The sequence below is a fragment of the Bos taurus genome, chromosome 18 (genome assembly GCF_002263795.3).
Source record: "Bos taurus isolate L1 Dominette 01449 registration number 42190680 breed Hereford chromosome 18, ARS-UCD2.0, whole genome shotgun sequence".
In the NCBI taxonomy this organism is placed as follows: domain Eukaryota; kingdom Metazoa; phylum Chordata; class Mammalia; order Artiodactyla; family Bovidae; genus Bos; species Bos taurus.
The window spans coordinates 25,007,180-25,024,703 of NC_037345.1; the positions used below are offsets into that span (position 1 = coordinate 25,007,180).

General features: G+C 44.5%; 1 protein-coding gene and 1 non-coding gene across 6 annotated transcripts in view; both read left to right on the plus strand.

Annotated features, from left to right (window-relative positions):
• The first annotated feature begins 2,713 nt into the window (after positions 1-2,713).
• NLRC5 (NLR family CARD domain containing 5) overlaps positions 2,714-17,524 on the plus strand; it is a 93,343-nt gene continuing 78,532 nt past the window's right edge. For 4 of the 5 annotated variants that reach the window (XM_005218805.5, XM_059877430.1, XM_059877431.1 and 1 more), the window contains exon 1: positions 2,714-2,752. The gene's annotated coding sequence lies outside the window, so the exon portion shown is untranslated. Of the gene's footprint in view, positions 2,753-11,119; positions 11,160-17,524 lie in introns of all 5 variants that reach the window. The other variant, XM_024978950.2, reaches the window with a different exon arrangement.
• MIR2285G-1 (microRNA mir-2285g-1) lies at positions 14,624-14,684 on the plus strand. The gene has a single exon (NR_107732.1). It is a non-coding gene; the product is annotated as a microRNA mir-2285g-1 (primary transcript).

Sequence of the window (17,524 nt, forward strand, 5' to 3'; positions counted from 1 at the left end):
GCCCCTCAGCTTCTTTCACCATCCCGGGAGAGCATCTCTGCACAAGAGATGCAGTTAGCATCTCATCACTGTGGTTAGCAGGACATGTGGAGTCCCAGAGCTTGCCAGAACAGCACCAACCTGCTGGACACCTCTCCTAACTCCTGCCCCTTCCCTCCAAGCCCAGAGACTCAGACCTAGGCTTACATCAAAAGACTGGGAAGTCCCCCAGCACAGCTGGGGGCATCTGCTGCTTCCTCCAGGGAGGAAACAAGGGCTGCCCAAGGCCAGGTCCTGTGGACGCACATCCTGCCACCTGGGCTGCTGACCCAGGAGAGGTTAGGGCCCTTGTGTGGGACCAGCCTTGGGCAATGGGGAATGCAGGGGGAAGGCTTGGTCTTCAAATCTACATCCAAATACCAGTATCTTGAAATAGTAGTTTGGAGTTCCTCTGCCTCGGTTCCCTCATCTGTTAAATGGGATGATGATAATACTTTCCACACAGTGGTCTGGTAAGGACTGAGTTCGTTTGGAGGGACTAACATGGTGGCCAAGAGCAGGGGTTCTGGAGTGCCCCTGCTTGGGTCCAAACCCCAGCTTCTTCGCTGCTAGCTGTGTAATCTCGACATGTTACCTCCCTGTTTCCTCACTTGTAAAAATGGAGATTAAAAGGCTGCCATGAGGATTAAAGGGGCAAGCATAAGTACTTAGAGTAGGTACCAGTGCTCACAAATGTCAGGTATTGGTTTTACTCCATGGAAACGGTACTTGGCACACAAGCTAAATGGTACTTGCCCAGTAAATGTAGGCTCCACCCTCTGGTCCCCTTGATTGTTACGTCTTGTGTTTCCTACCCCCAAATTCAAACACACAAGATTCCCTTTGATCTCCCATCTGTAAAATGTTATTACCTTGTTCATACTCAAGTGTAAATGACTGGTAGTCATTTAATTTATACCAGAGGAGCAGTCAAAAATTCAGCCAAAAGAACGATGTGCTGATGGTGGATTCTCAGGCCACCAGCCAGGCTGAGGGTAGGGGGCACTTGGGAAGGTAGCTCTCCCAGAGTCCTTCAGTGATAACCTTATCAGCCGGCCAGGTACCTCGAGGGTAGAAAGGATATCAGGCCCAAGACCCAGCTCTGCTTCTAAGTGCTGTGTGACTTTCAGCAACTCACTGACCTCTCTGAATTTCAGCTTCCTCATCTGCTTAACGGGATTACTTTTCTGCCTTTCTCAAGGGGCTGTTTGAAATTAAATGCACCTGAAAATGGTCTGCATTTGTCTCTCCAGATTGTGGTTATCTGTCCATGCGTCCGTCCACTCTCCCCAGCCTGGGCAGGGAGGAGGTGTTCTGTGAACACGAGTGGTACTGAAGTGCACATCCTGATCTTGGGACATAACCCCATCCATGCATCCAGTCACAGCCCACATGCACTTTCTCTTCCATCTCCCATCATGCCCTGCAGTGACCCGGCGAAGCTGGGAATACCCCATTTAGCAGAGGAGGAAACTGAGGCCTGGGGAGGACAGGGCATTTGCCTGAGGCCACATAGCTAGAAGTGGTGGGCCTGGGAATCAGCCACAAGCACTTGACTGCCAAATCTCTGCCATCACATGATATCTGGTCATCAGAGCTGGTGCTGGAAGGGCAGCAGCTTCCCTTCTCCCTTCTCACAGGGCTGTGGGATGGGCAGAAAGATGCCTCGCTCACTTCAGGCACAGGCTGCATCAGCCTTAACTGTAGGAGGTCACGTTTTAAAGATCTCTACGTGGAGGGATCATCACCCTACAGACAGCAAACTTCAGGCTCAGAGAAGTAAAGGCATTTGGCCAGGAAGTTGAGGGCAGGACTTGAACCCAAGGATGTCAGACCCCGATGGTTGTGCTCTGACCACTACTTGGCAGTGCCCTGACGCCTACACACCTGGCTTGAGAGGCAGGAGGACAGATCTGGGAGTACGTGCTACTTCACTGTGGAGATGCCAGGGTGAGGTGGGCAGATGGTCTTCCTAGCAGGCAGACCTGTCCCGGGAATGTACCCTCTGCAGGAGGACAGGACCGCCTGTCCCCAGAGGAATGCAAAACGCCAGGGAGGTTGTAGTCAGTCCTGAAAGGGCAGTGACCAGTGGCCATTCAGGACTGCTGCTGACCCTTCCGGGGGACGCCTTCGCACCCTCTTACCTCTCCTCCAGTCCCCTTTGTCCCACTCCTCCCTCGTCTCTGCCTGTGACCCTTGTGTGAGTTGGGCAAGTTCCTTGACCTCCCTCGTAAATTCGTAGGTAGTGTGTTTAAGCACCGTCCAAAGGATCAAGGGCTCAGTAAGACCAGTTTCGATTCTCCCCTCCCTTCATCCCGGAGAGCAACGAGGAACAGGAGGCTGGACCCCTGGGGGCTAAGTCTCCTCCTCCTACCCAGCGGGCATCCCTTCCCACCCTGCCCACCCCTCCTTAGTCTCCAGGGAGGCAGGGAAAGCGGAACTCAGCCCGGGGTCTACCGGCGCCCCCCGGGTGCGCCCATCCTCATCCCTGCGCCTCGGTTTCACATCCACGGGAGGGGCTTTCCCTTGGTGCCATCCCCGGGTCCTGTCCGCGCAGGTGGCTGAGCGCAGGAGGCACTGGAGCGGGTGTGCCGCCCCGCCCGTCCCGCGCCCGGGCACCGAGAACCCACGTGATTTCCCAGCAGAGGCAGCCGGCTCCGAGAGCCCGCCGCCGGGCTACTCCGCGCCTGCTTTCAGTTTCAAGTGGAGCGCGGCGAAGTCGGGAGCGCAGCCGGTGAGTACGCAGCGCTTCGCGGGGCGAGCGGCGCGGGGAGGTTGGGGCGCCAAGGCGGCGCGGCTGCTGGAGGACTCCGGAGCCCGGCGTTCCCACGGCCACGTGGTGGCTGGCCAGGCAGAGAGATGGTCAAGTATGGGAGGTCGGGCCGGCGGACGGCTGGACTGAAGAACGGGTAAACAGCTTGGGGCGCCGGTGGGCAGGGCGGCTGAGCGCCTGCCGCCCTGCGGAGTTTGGGGGACGAGTGGCGAGCTGCAGAGGAAAGCGAGTCCGGGTCACCCGGGTTGGGTTTCGGGACGCGGCTGCGTGCCTGCTCCCTCCCACTCCTCTCCACCTTCCCACTGCTCCTGTCACCTCCTGGAGCTTCAACTTCTAATTGCCTGGTAAAAAATTCAGAAGTCCCGCTGCTCCTGGGGTGCAGTTCAGACTTTTTAGCCGAAAAAGCTTTTTAGGATGGACAATTCCAAACACATGCAAAGGTAGCCCTAGAATTTAGGTTGAGCTCCACAGATAATGCCTGTTCTGATATAACCAAGCCCGTGTAACCACCACGGTGGTTAGCTTCAACAGACCAGTCCAGTTTCGTCCCTGCCACACGTCATTTTGAAACAAATGGCAAACAGACATCACAGCACCTCAACCGAAAAAATTTTCACAAAGTACTCAAAGAGTTGTTAAACAGACGTAGCCACCGCACCATCTCTTTAAATTTTTTAACAGTAATTCCTTCATGTCAGATCTCCACAGACTATTCCTGATGAATATTTTAACCTCATAAGTAATAGGTGAATACACGGGTGGCTTTTTGTTTACATGGGTGCCTTTTGGTTACATGGGTGCCGTTTTGTTACTTGCTTTTTGTGTTTTCAAGTTGTTTTCAGCCGTTTTCTCATGGAGGGCACGGGAGGGGGACAAGATCTGAAGTTTGCTGGAATGGCCCTCCATTTTATAAGTTAGGGTTCTTAAGTTTATGTTTTAAGAAGTTGGAGGACTTGAAGCAATTTGAAAACCAGTACTTCCCAACCTCCCAAACCTGGGGATAGCAGAAGGTGGTGTGTATACGGGGTCAATACCTGGAGTCGCCTTTCTCCAAATTGGTTTTCTTTCTCTCTAAGAAGCTGTAAGCTCAGAAAAGCACAAGGCCCAGTCTCTTACCAGAGAACAGAAGGGGAAACAAAGCTGATGATTTCATGGTGTGTGCAGGTTCCCCATCTAGGGCGCTTTTCTCAAAGCTTAATGAAAGATAGCATTCACTGGGCTGGTCATTGATTATGCCCACCTGCCTTGCCTGCAAAGCATAGCACCAGCTTGATTGGCACCTAGCACAGGAAGCAGACAAACCAGGGCTTTCAGCACCTTGAATTTGCTTGTTGGTGGTGGTGGCGTTCAGTCAATAAGTCATGTCCGACTCTTTACGACCCCATGGACTGCAGCACGCCAGGCTTCCCTGTCCTTCACTGTCTCCTGGAGTTTGCTCAAACTCATGTCCATTGAGTCGGTACTGCTCTCTAACCATCTCATCCTCTGTTGCCCCCTTCTCTTCCTGCCCTCCATCTTTCCCAGCATCAGGGTCTTGCTTGATGACCACGGCTGTTGTATCTCTCAGAAACTTGGTCTCTCACGTGTAAAATAGGGATGACAATATGTCCTTCCAAGTGTGTTTTATGGGTTGCTCGATGAGAGTGCCCTGTTCATGGTCAACCTCAAGGTATGGCACGAGCATGAGGGGTGAGAGTCCTTAACGAAGGCAGACAAGCAGAAGGGAAAGTGTTTTGGAAGAGTCTGACGATGTGCTTGGCCTTATTCCTCCAACAGATACAGAGGTGATGTGGCACCGGTCTGTCTCCCTACACTCCCTACACACACCTACCTCCCCTCTGAGAAAATCCAGCCAAATCACTTAGGATGTCTTCCTCTGTCTGTTATGGGTTGAATTGTGTCCCTGAAAAAGATAATGGTGAAGTTCTAAGCCCTCTATTTCAGAATGTGACTTTACTTTGAAAAAAAGGTCATAGCAGATGTAATTAATTAAGATGAGGTCATATGAGAGTAGGTGGGCCCTTAATTCAGTATGACTGGTGTCCTTATAAGAAGGAGGCCAGCATAGAAGATAGAGATATGCAGGGGGAGAAGACAGCCATGTGACACAGAGGCAGAGATTGGAATGAGACATCAACAGACTAAGGAAGCTCAAGAACTGCCCGAAACCATCAGAAGCCAAAATGGGCCAGGCAGAGCCCACGCCTTGAAGCTTCAGAGGGAGGGTGGCCCTGCCCGCACCTTGGTTTCAGATGTCTGGCCTCCAGAACTATTAGAGTATAAACTTCCGTCATTTTAATTCACCCATTTTGTGGTCCTTTGTTACAGCTGTAGCAAAACTAGAAAACTAATTTGCCATCCCAGAATCTCCCCTCTGCTTTCCAATTAAATACATATGCAAATACTTTGTGAAAACTTTGTGAAGACTCTGTGCTTTCAGTGCAGGGGGCACGGTTCAATCCCTGTCCCAGGAACTAAGATTCCACATGCCATGCGGCATGGCCAAAAAAACAAAACAAAACTTTTTGGAGGCATTCTAAAGATGTAAAGTACTGGTTTTCTTTACCGAATCTGTTTTTTGAATGTTGGCTGGTAGCCCAAAGTCTTGACTGAAACTCAGTCTGCAAGACAAACACCCAGTTGATTTGAGTAGGAAAAAACAAGTCTGAAAAATTGATCAGGCTGGCAGTTGGTGCAAGGTGTCTGGAGAAGAGAAGGCTTTTGGTCCCTGAGACTACCCTGAAAGACCATGTTTCTGCCATCCACTCCCCTTGAAACGAGGTGGAAGTGGTGAGGCAGGCAAGCATCTTGGTTATATATTTGGGACTTGTTACTCATAAAATAAGCATGATTATGTAACCTCCATGCCATCTGGGGTTTCCTAGATCCTTGAGAGCTGGGTGAAATTGTCATGAAACCCCTTTATACCCCTTTGAGAAGCCCTAAGTATTCTCAAGCTCTTTGTGGATCTGAAAGGTGAAGACGAATGTGAGCTTAGTTCTTCTGGCCACCTCTGACCCCAGACTCTTCCACTCTGCTGTCATCCTCTCTGCCTACTAGACCAGGGCGTGAAACCAGGTTTCCTGGGGTGAAAAGATGGTGGGCCTGGAGAAACCTGAGTTCATTTGTCTACCCTACCAGTTCCATTCTCTGGGATGGAACTCGCGCTACATCCTGTGAGTCACTCCAGAGTCTTCTGATAAATTCCCAGACACAGGAGTATTTCCCAGAAAGGTTTTTAGCAGCCCTTCTGGCTGGGATGCCTCTGACATTTGGCAAAGGAGAATTTCAATGAACTTGAGGGAATATCAGTATTCACACTCAGGTGACCTGTCTTCTCAGTTTGGTTTTCCTCCTTCGGGTCTTTTTTCTGCATATGTATATTCCTTTTTTTTTTTTAAATAATGAACTCATAAAAACCAAAATGGAATTACACTTTTTCAACTAAGTAACATAGAATTATATATTGAAGGAAAATCAATGGCAACCCACTCCAGTATTCTTGCCTGGAAAATCCCATGGACAGAGGAGCCTGGCGGGCTATGGTCCATGGGGTCGCAAAAGAGTCGGACACAACTTAGCAACAACAACCAAATGCTGTGATATCATTTTTTGAAATTAATTTATTTATTTGGCTACAAGTCTTAATTGCAGCATGCAGGATCTTTAGTTGCGGCATGTGAACTCTTGGTTGTGACATGTGGGATCTAGTTCCCTGACCAGAGATCAAACCTGGGTCCCCTGCATTGGAAGCAGAGTCTTAGCCACTGGACCACCGGGAAAGTCCATGTGATATCATTTTTAATTGTTCATTTATTTTTTTTTATAGCAGAGTTTTATTAAAGTGAAAAGGGACAGAGAAGCCTTCTGACATAGACATCAGAAGGGGGACGGAGAATGCCCCCTTGCTAGTATTAGCAAAGGAGTTATATACTTTTTTAATTAGTTATTACAGTAAATCAAAAGATTGTCTCCAGGTTGTAAAGATCTTACTAGACCGACTCCCATAATTTACATTATAAGATAACAGGATTAGCCAGAAGGTTTTCAGGAAGGAGAAACTGTCCTCAAGCAGGATACATTGTTATATAATCCTTAGTACAGAGTTTAAACTGAGTTGTTTGTTATATAATCATCAGTTCTGGACTTAAAGAAAAAAACATTTTATGTAATTAAGACTAAGGAATGTAGAGGAGAAAAAGATGTTTGTCCTTTCCTCCTCCTCGAGAATTCCAGACCTCTATCTCCAAGAACCCTAGACCGCTTTCTCCTCCTTGGGGATCCCAGACTTCTTATCAACCTGCCTAGGAATTGACTCTCTCATTCCCCCCTTTTCTTTTAGGAGAATTATGTTGCCAAGGGAAAGGGGCATCGTTTTCATTCCATTAACTACTTCCTGCTATTGAGGGGCGTGTTGAGGCAACATATTCTCCTAACCCTCATACGGAGGGTCTCTGATCCAGGGGCCCCAAGTAATAGTTGGAGGATGCTGTGGCACTTGTAGGAGCCTGGACAACCTTTTGTAACTTAAAAGCTTTCAGACAGTTAGAAACAAACCCCATTTTACAGTTACAGATGATGTAAGGCAAAATAGTCATTGCTGCTGCTGCTGCTGCTGCTGCTAAGTCACTTCAGTCGTGTCCAGCTCTGTGTGACCCCATAGACGGCAGCCCACCAGGCTCCCCCATCCCTGGGATTCTCCAGGCAAGAATACTGGAGTGGGTTGCCATTTCCTTCTCCAATGCAGGAAAGTGAAAAGTGAAAGTGAAGTCACTGAGTCATGTCTGACTCTTAGCGAGCTACCCCATGGACTGCAGCCCACCAGGCTCCTCCATCCATGGGATTTTCCAGGCAAGAGTACTGGAGTGGGGTGCCATTGCCTTCTCCAAAAATAGTCATTAAACCAAGTTAAAACCTAATCAAAATTAAAAGTCACATTATGTCCATAGTTAAGGTACAATATGTTATACCAGTCCATCTTAGGATTGCTAGATGTCATCACAGGGTTGAAGAAAGTCCTTTCCTTGAAGCGAAGAAACCCACCATGGGAAGTCTTCAACTGATGAGGAGGTTGAAAAGCTGAAAGTTTATCCTGAAGATTCTAGACAAGCCCCCAAGGTGATAGCTTACAGTGATGAACAGTGTTGGATTCGTGATCTCCAAAGAGGAAGATTTAACTTTGGGAACAGGGACCAGCCTTGATCATTCAAGAGCTTTCATATTGCAGAATTTTGCTAAAGTGAAAAGAGACAGAGAAGGCTTCTGACATAGACATCAGAAGGGGGACGGAGAATGTCCCAGGTGTTTAGTTTTTAGAGGCTAGTAGTGATACATCCACATAGTAAAATAATACAAAGCACACAAAAAAGTATGTAATGAAAAGTCAGTCTCCCCCTCTCCCCTGTCTCCCAGCCACCTGATAACGCTTCCTGAAAACAGTCATTTATCAGATTCTTATGTCTCCTTTCGTAGATAGTCTAGGTGGGCCTTTACAGACATATATATCTATATCTATGTATAATGTTTGTGTATAAATCCCCTTCTCAGAAATGGTAGTATACTGGATATAGTATTTTTTATCTTGCTTTTTTTAATTAAAAATTTTTTAAATTGCTCATTTGTTTTTTGACTGTGCTGGGCCTTCACTGCTGCTGGGCCTTCACTGCTGCTGGGCCTTCACTGCTGCTCGGGCCTTCTAGGTGCCGCGAGCGGGGTGACTCTTGGCTGAGGTGTGTGGGCTTCCCATTGTGGTGGCTTCTCTTGTTATGGAGCACGGCTCCAGGAGCACTGGCTGCAGCAGTTGTGACGCGTGCCCTCAGTTGGTGCGGCTCGTGGGCTTAGCTGCTCTCAGCATGTGAAATCTTCCTGGACCAGGGGTTGAACCTGTGTCCCCCTGCATGGACAGGTGGATTCTTGTCCACTGTGCCGCCAGGGAAGTCCTATCTTGCTTTCATTTTAATTGTAATTTGGAAATCTTTCCACATCAAAACAAACAAAAAAAATCTGCCTTTTTCCTTTCTAAGAGCTACATAGTATTTTTCACTGCTTGTTCCACAATTGATTTAACTATTGTTGGACAACTAGGCCTTTTCCCATCTCTTATTATTCTAATCAGCACTGTAGCACATATCCTTGGGCAATCATCAGTTTTACCCGTATGAGAATAAATCTTTAGGGAAAACATCCAAGAGTGTATTTGCAAGGTCAAGGGGAATGTTTTCTGTATATTTGCAGTTTGGACTTTGATAAATCTGGCAAATTACCCTCCTTAAGTCTTGTACTGATTTTCACTCCCACCAGCCATGTGTGGAGGGAGCCAACTTCCCACCCCTCCCCAATACATATGTTATCAGATTTTCCGTATTTGCAGATCTGGTAGACAAATAATGGTATCTCAGGTTTTTTTTTCAGTTCTCTTATGAATGATTTGAGGCATCTTTTCAAATATTTAAGGGTCACTTTTCACAAACTATTCATATCCTTTGCCTCCTTTTCCATTGGGTTGTTGGTCTTTTTCCTATTGAGTTTTGAATGCACTTTACATATTAAGGAGATGTTTCGCTGAAAGTTTTGCTTTCAGATTCAAAGGATTCATTAACAAATGACTCATCATACACAATAAGCAAATTTCAGTATTTAATAGAGTATTAATTGACTTAATTTCAACATACAGTCATTAAAAGAAGAGAAATAGAAAAAATAGGGAAAAGTAACAGCACATACATCACCAAATTGGGCTGCCTAACATCTAGACTTAAACAGCATGCTGGGAAGTCCCTCGTTAACAGCAATCTGGAGTCCCAGCTGGGAAAAGGTCCCGGATGGTGCATCCACCCCCACAAGGGAGACTTCAAATTGCAGTTTCAGGGGCTCCTGCTTATAATCCTAGGCTATGAATTAATATCATCATCAGTTTGCATTCACAAATTCAGCTCTTTTTTTACTTTCACCTTTTTACAATGCTGTTTGTTTCACCTTGTGAGTCATAAGATTTCCTTAGACTCCAGGGGATTGGGCCAGACCCTCAGAGGTCCAAGAATTGCAAGACCCACTCCCTTTCTTGTCTAAAGTAAGATGAGACTCCTGATGACTCATCTGACTCATGGTGTCTAGGCAGATCAGAAGCAGGTCAGAGGCCCACTCTCCTGAAGCCTGCACAAGACTTCCTCCATTTTACTTTCCCTAACATGAAATTATCTATTTGTATTCAGTTCAGTCACTCAGTCGTGTCCAACTCTTTGCAACCCCGTGAATCACAGCACACCAGGCCTCCCTGTACATCACCAACTCCCGGAGTTCACTCAAACTCATGTCCATCAAGTCAGTGATGCCATCCCGCCATCTCATCCTCTGTCGTCCCCTTCTCCTCCTGCCCCCAATCCCTCCCAGCATCAGAGTCTTTTCCAATGAGTCAACTCTTCGCATGAGGTGGCCAAAGTATTGGAGTTTCAGCTTCAGCATCAGTCCTTTCAGTGAACACCCAGGACTGATCTCCTTTAGGATGGACTGGTTGGACCTCCTTACAGTCCAAGGGACTCTCAAGAGTCTTCTCCAACACCATAGTTCAAAAGCATCAGTTCTTCAGTGCTCAGCTTTCATTACAGTCCAACTCTCACATCCATACATGACCACTAGAAAAACCATAGCCTTGACTAGACGGACCTTTGTTGGCAAAGTAATATCTCTGCTTTTCAACATACTATCTAGGTTGGTCATAACTTTCCTTCGAAGGAGTAAGCGTCTTTTAATTTCATGGCTGCAGTCACCATCCGCAGTGATTTTGGAGCCCAAAAAAATAAAGTCAGCCACTGTTTCCACTGTTTCCCCATCTATTTGCCATGAAGTGATGGGACCAGATGCCATGATCTTCGTTTTCTGAATGTTGAGCTTTAAGCCAACTTTTTCACTCTCCTCTTTCACTTTCATCAAGAGGCTTTCGAGTTCCTCTTCACTTTCTGCCATAAGGGTGGTGTCATCTGCATATCTGAGATTATTGATATTTCTCCTGGCAATCTTGATTCCAGCTTGTGCTTCTTCCAGCCCAGCATTTCTCATGATGTACTCTGCATAGAAGTTAAATAAGCAGAGTGACAATATACAGCCTTGACATATTCCTTTCCTTATTTGGAACCAGTCTGTTGTTCCATGTCCAGTTCTATATATATTTGTATTAGGAATATACTATCATTTAAAAAATATTTTATACTTTTTATTTTGTATTAAGGTATAGCCAATTAACAATGTTGTGATAGTTTCAAGTGAACAGGGAAGGGATTCAGCCATATACCTACATGTATTCATTCTCCCCCAAATGCCCTTCCCATCCAGGCTGCCACACAACGTTGAGCAGAGTTCCCTATGCTGTACAGTAAGTATTCTATCATCTTAAGTGGCTACATACTTGTCCAAAGAATGGTTGAACTGTATTTGTTAGACATTTAGATTGGATCTTGTTTTCTCCTGCATACATGGACTGTTTCCTCTGTTTTATATTAAAAGGAAAAAAAAAACCCAAAACAAGATGTGGCAGTTAAATTCTTTCCATAACCCTTACCAGAATTCTTCTCAGGGAAGGAAGTATTTCTGGAAAAATGCTTTGATGGGATTGGGGTGAGTGGAACCTGTGTGCAAAGAGGTCATCAGGGATCAGCAGGTCAGCAGAGCTTGTGCGACGGCTAGGGGTGCAAAATGTGCTCCTGAAATGAAGGAAGGAGGGGATAGGAGAGAAGGGAGGACGAGGAGAAGGTGGAGGGGAGCAAGGCTAAACAGGAAGAAGACCCCCAGACTTCCTCGGGATAGGATGCCCAAAGTGCACTTCCATTAAGGAGATGCACATACTTCATGCGAGGTGGATACCGACAACAGAGTCTAGCATCGGCTCCACTCTGCGATCGTTAACTCAGCACACATCTGCTTGGATTCTGCAATGTGCCGGGCCGTGTGCTAGGTACTGGGCTCTAGCTGGGGACATAACAGAGTCCCCACCCAGGGAGGTGATGTGCCAGTAGACACAGACAGTACCCAAGTATACAAAGATGTGCAGTAGACGTCAGGTAACGGTGAAGGAGATAAGGCAACTGAGCTCCTTTTGCCTGTAATGTAACAGAACCTGAGTCGGAGCCCTCTGTCCAAGGAGATCTGCCTGTGTGGGACCTGTAAGCTTCCCCAGGCCATGGTACTTCAGGGTGTCTGAGCCAGTTCATCTGTATCGGGAAAGAGGGGGCTGCCCCAGCTGACTTCCAGCCCTGTGAACATTCTGGTGACCAGAGGGCTGCTCACAGCCTGGATGGTTTCCTTCAGCTCTGTTTCCACTGTGGACTTGTAAAAGGATATATGGACTTTATTTTTAATTCTGTTGTTGTGTTAAAATACACATAAAAGTTTCCATCAACCATTTTTAATGTTTTTAAAATTTATTCATTTTTGGCTGTACTGCGTCTTCATTGCTACACAGGCTTTCTTTTGTTGTGGCAAGTGGGGGCTACTCTCTAGTTACAATGCATGGGCTTCTCATTGCAGTGGCTTCTCTCGTTGTGGAGCGCGGGCTCCAATAGTTGCAGCACATGGGGCTCAGTAGTTGTAGCTCACACGCTCTACAGCATGGGCTCAGTAGTTGTGGCAAATGACTTAGTTGCTCCATGCATGCGGAATCCTCTCAGACCGGGATTCGAACCCAAGTCCCCTGCATTGGCAGGCAAATACTTATCCACTGTGCCACCAGGGAAGTCCTCTGTCAACCATTTTTAAGTGCACAGTTCAGCACTTTTAAGGACATTCATGTTGTGAATCCATCACCATCATCCATTTGCATAACTCTTTTCATCTTGTAAAACTGGAATCTTGTGCCCCTCACCCCCTAGCAGCTGTCATTCTCCTATCTGTATGGATTTGATTACTCTAAATATCTCATATAGGTGAATCATACATTATTTGTCTTTGGGGGACTGACATATCACTTAGCTTAGGTGTCCTCAAGGTCCATTTATCTTGTAACATGTTGCAGAATTTCCTTCCTTTTAAAGGCTGAGTAATATTCCATTATATGTATAATCATATTTTTCTTATTGACTCATCCATCAATGGACACTTGGATTGCTTCCGTGTTTTACCTATTATAACCAAAGCTGCTGTGAGCACAGGTGTACAAATATCTCTTCAAGACCCTGCTTTTAATTCTCTTGAGTACATATCCAGGATCCAGGGTCATAGTGTAGTTCTGTTTTTGATTTTTGAAACACCTCCTCACCGTTTTCCACAGCAGCTGTACTATTTTACTTTCCTACCAACAATGCACGAGGGTTCCAGTTTCTCCACAGCCTCCCCACCACTTTTTGTTTTCTGTTTGTTCTGTTTGTTTCAGTTGCCATCCTAATGGAAGTGAGGTGATATCTCATTGTAGTTCTGACTGTGTGTGTGTGTATGCGTAGTTGCTCAGTTGTATCTGATTGTTTGTGACCCCATGGACTGCAACCTGCCAGGCTTCTCTGTACATGGAATTTTCCAAGCAAGAATACTGGAGTGGGTTGCCATTTTCTACTCTAGGGGATCTTTCCAACCAGGGTTTTAGCCCGCATCTCCTGTATCTCCTGCTTTGGCAGGCAGATTCTTTACCACTGAGTTACCAGAAGCCCATTTCCCTAACGATTAGTAGGGCTTCTCTGATGGCTCAGTGGTAAAGAATCTGCCTCCAGTGTGGGATATGTGGGTTTGACCCCTAAGTCGGGAGGATTCCCTAGAGAAGGAAATGGCTGCCCACTCCAGTATTCTTGCTTTGGAAATTCCATGGACAGAGGAGCCTTGCAGGCTACAGTCCATAGGGTTGCAAAAGAGTCGAACACAGCTTAGCGATTAAACAGCAACAGCAGCCGTTAGTAATGCTGAGTGCCTTTCCATGTGTGTGTTGACCATTCATATATCTCTTTGGAGAAATATGTTTTCAGATCCTTTGCCCAGTTTTTAACTGACTTCTTTGGTCTCTTGTTGAATTGCAGGAGTTCTGTCTGTATGCTGGTTATCAACCCCTTATTAGATAGGTACTTTGCAGATATTCTCCTGTTCTATGTGTTGTTCTGTGGGTAGGATCTTTTGATGTATGATTTAAAATTTTTTTATGAAGTCCAGATTATTCTGTTCTTTTGATGTCTGTGCTTTCAGTGTCATCTCCAAGAAACCATTGCCAAACCAGATGTCACAGCTTTCATTCCATGTTTGCTTCTAAAAATTTTATTCTTTTAGGTCTTACACTTAGGGCCTTATCCATTTTGAGTTAGTTTTTATATATGGTGTTAGGTAAGGGGCCAGCTTCATCCCTTCACAGGTGGATATCCAGTTTTCCCAGAACCATTTGTTGAAAAGATTGTCCTTTCCCCCATTGAATGATCTTGGCACTATCTCAAAAGTAAGACTAGACTCTTTTTTCTATCCCATTGGTCTGTATATCTGCCTTTATGCCAGTACCACAGTTTTGATAACTGTAGCAAGTTTTGAAATCAGGAAATATGATTCCTCGAGTCTTGTTCTTTTTTTCAGGATTGTTTTGACTATTTGAGGTCCCTTAAGATTCCGTTTGAATTTTAGGATTTTTTTTTTTAATCTTTGCAAAAAAGAGGTCATTGGGGTTTTGACAGAGATTGCATTGAATCTGTAGATCACTCTGGGTAATTCTGACATTTTAACAATTGTAAGCTTTCCAATCCATGAACATGAGATGTGTTTCCATTTATTTATGTCTTATTTAATTATTTAATGTCTTACTCTTTCAGCAATATTTTGTAGTTACATTGTACAAATCTTTCACCTCCTTGGTTGAGTTAACTTCTGAGTATTGGGTTGGCCAAAAAGTTCATTCGGATTTTCCTGTAAGATATGGAAAAACCTGAACAAGCTTTTTGGCCAACCCAATGTTTTATTTATTTTTGATGCCATTGTAAATGGAATTGTTTGGGTCATTTCCTTTTCAGATTACTCATCATTCATATTTAGAAACAACTGATCTGTTTGTGTTGACTTTGTATCTTGCTGCCTTGCTGAATTTACTTATTAAGTCTAACAAGTTTTATTGGTGGAATCTTTAGGGTTTTCTACATATAAGATCCTGTCATCTGCAAACAGATAATTTAACTTCTTCCTTTCCAATTTGGATGCCTTTTATTTCTTTTTCTTGCCTAATTCAGTGGCTAGAACTGCTGGTTCCCTGTTGTATAGAAGTGGTGAAAGCAAGCATCCTTACTTTGTTCCTGGTCTTAAGGGAAAAGTTTTCTGTCTTTCACCATTGAGTATGATGTTTGCTATGTGTTTTTCATGTATAACTTTTATTATGTGGAGGTAGTTTCCTTCTATTCCTAGTTTGTTGAATATTTTTATCATAAATGGGTGTTTAATTTTGTCAGGTTTTTTTTTTTTTTTGTAGCAATTGACATGATTGTGTGGTTTCTTCTCTTCATTTTGTTGATGTGACACACTTCATTGATCATTTTTCATATGTTGAACTATCCTTGCATTCTAGGACTAAATCTAACTTGGTTACAGTGCATAATCTTTTGATTTGCTGAATTTGGTTTGGGAGAAGGCAATGGCACCCCACTCCGGTACTCTTGCCTGGAAAATCCCATGGACGGAGGAGCCTGGTGGGCTGCAGTCCATGGGGTCGCTAAGAGTCGGACACGACTGAGCAACTTCACTTTCACTTTTCACTTTCATGCATTGGAGAAGGAAATAGCAACCCACTCCAGTGTTCTTGCCTGGAGAACCCGAGGGACGGGGGAGCCTGGTGGGCTGCTATCTATGGGGTCGCACAGAGTCGGACATGACTGAAACAACTTAGCAGCAGTGTTTTGTTGGGAATATTTACATAATTGTTCATGAGGGACATTAGTCTCTAGTTTTCTTGCAGTGTCTTTGTCTGGCTTTGATATCAGAGAGTGCTGGCCTCCAAGAATGAGTTAGGAAGCGCTCCCCCTCTTCAACTTTTGGGAAAAGATCGAAAAGGATTGATATTAGTTCTTTTTTAACTTTTAGGTAGAATTCACTGTGAAGCCATCCAGTCCAGGACTTTTCTTTATTGGGAGATTTTTTTTTATTATTATTGCTGATGTATTTACTTACTAGTTATAAGTCTATTCAGATTTTCTACTTCTTTGTGACTTAATGTTGTAAGGTTTTGTGTTCCTGGGAATTTGTCCATTTCGTGTAGGTTATTCAATTTGTTGATGTACATAGTATTTACGTCATACAAATAAATACAATTTTAATTTTGTATTTGTAAATACAAATTTAATTTTGTATTTACTAGTAAGTAAATACAAATTTAAAATACATTTGTATTTACTTACTAGTTATAAGTCTATTCAGATTTTCTACTTCTTTGTAACTTAATGTTGTAAGGTTTTGTGTTCCTGGGGATTTGTAGGTTATTCAATTTGTTGACGTTCATAGTATTGTAATTCTTTTTATTTCTGTAGAATTGGTAGTGATGTGCCCACATTCTGACTTTAGTAATTTGAGTCTTCTCTCTTTTTTTCTTAGTCCAAAAGGCACGTCAATTTTGTTGATGTTTTGAAGAACCAGCTTTTGGTTTCATTAGCTTTTCTCTATTATTTTTCTATTCTCCTTTTCCTTTATTTACACTTTAATTGCTATTATTAGGCAAACCATTCAATATCACGGTAATCCAAGTCTATGCCCTGACCAGTAACGCTGAAGAAGCTGAATTTGAACAGTTCTATGAAGACCTACAAGACCTTCTAGAACTAACACCCAAAAAAAGATGTCCTTTTCATTATAGGGGACTGGAATGCAAAAGTAGGAAGTCAAGAAACACCTAGAGTAACAGGCAAATTTGGTCTTGGAGCACAGAATGAAGCAGGGCAACGACTAATAGAGTTCTGCCAAGAGAATGCACTGGTCATAGCAAACACCCTCTTCCAACAACACAAGAGAAGACTCAACACGTGGACATCACCAGATGGTCAACACCGAAATCAGATTGATTATATTCTTTGCAGCCAAAGATGGAGAAGCTCTATACGGTCAGCAAAAACAAGACCAGAAGCTGACTATGGCTCAGATCATGAACTCCGTATTGCCAAATGCAGACTTAAATTGAAGAAAGTAGGGGAAACCACTAGATCATTCAGATATGACCTAAATCAAATCCCTTATGACTATACAATAGAAGTGAGAAATAGATTTAAGGGGCTAGATCTGATAGATAGAGTGCCTGATGAACTATGGATGGAGGTTCGTGACATTGTACAGGAGACAGGGATCAAGACCATCCCCAAGAAAAAGAAATGCCAAAAAACAAAATGGCTGTCTGAGAAGGCCTTTCAAATAGCTGTGAAAAGATGGGAAGCAAAAATCAAAGGAGAAAAGAAAAGATATACCCATTTGAATGCAGAGTTCCAAAGAATAGCAAGGAGAGATAAGAAAGCCTTCCTCAGTGATCAATGCAAAGTAATAGAGGAAAATAATAGAATGAGAAAGACTAGAGATCTCGTCAAGAAAATTAGAGATCCCAAGGGAACATTTCGTGCAAAGATGGGCTCAATAAAGGACAGAAATTGTATGGATATTAAGAAGATGTTAAGAAGAGGTGGCAAGAATACACAGAAGAACCGTACAAAAAACATCTTCATGACCCGGATAATCATGATGGTATGATCATTCACCTAGAGCCAGACATCCTGGAGTGTGAAGTCAAATGGGCCTTAGGAAGCATCACTACAAACAAAG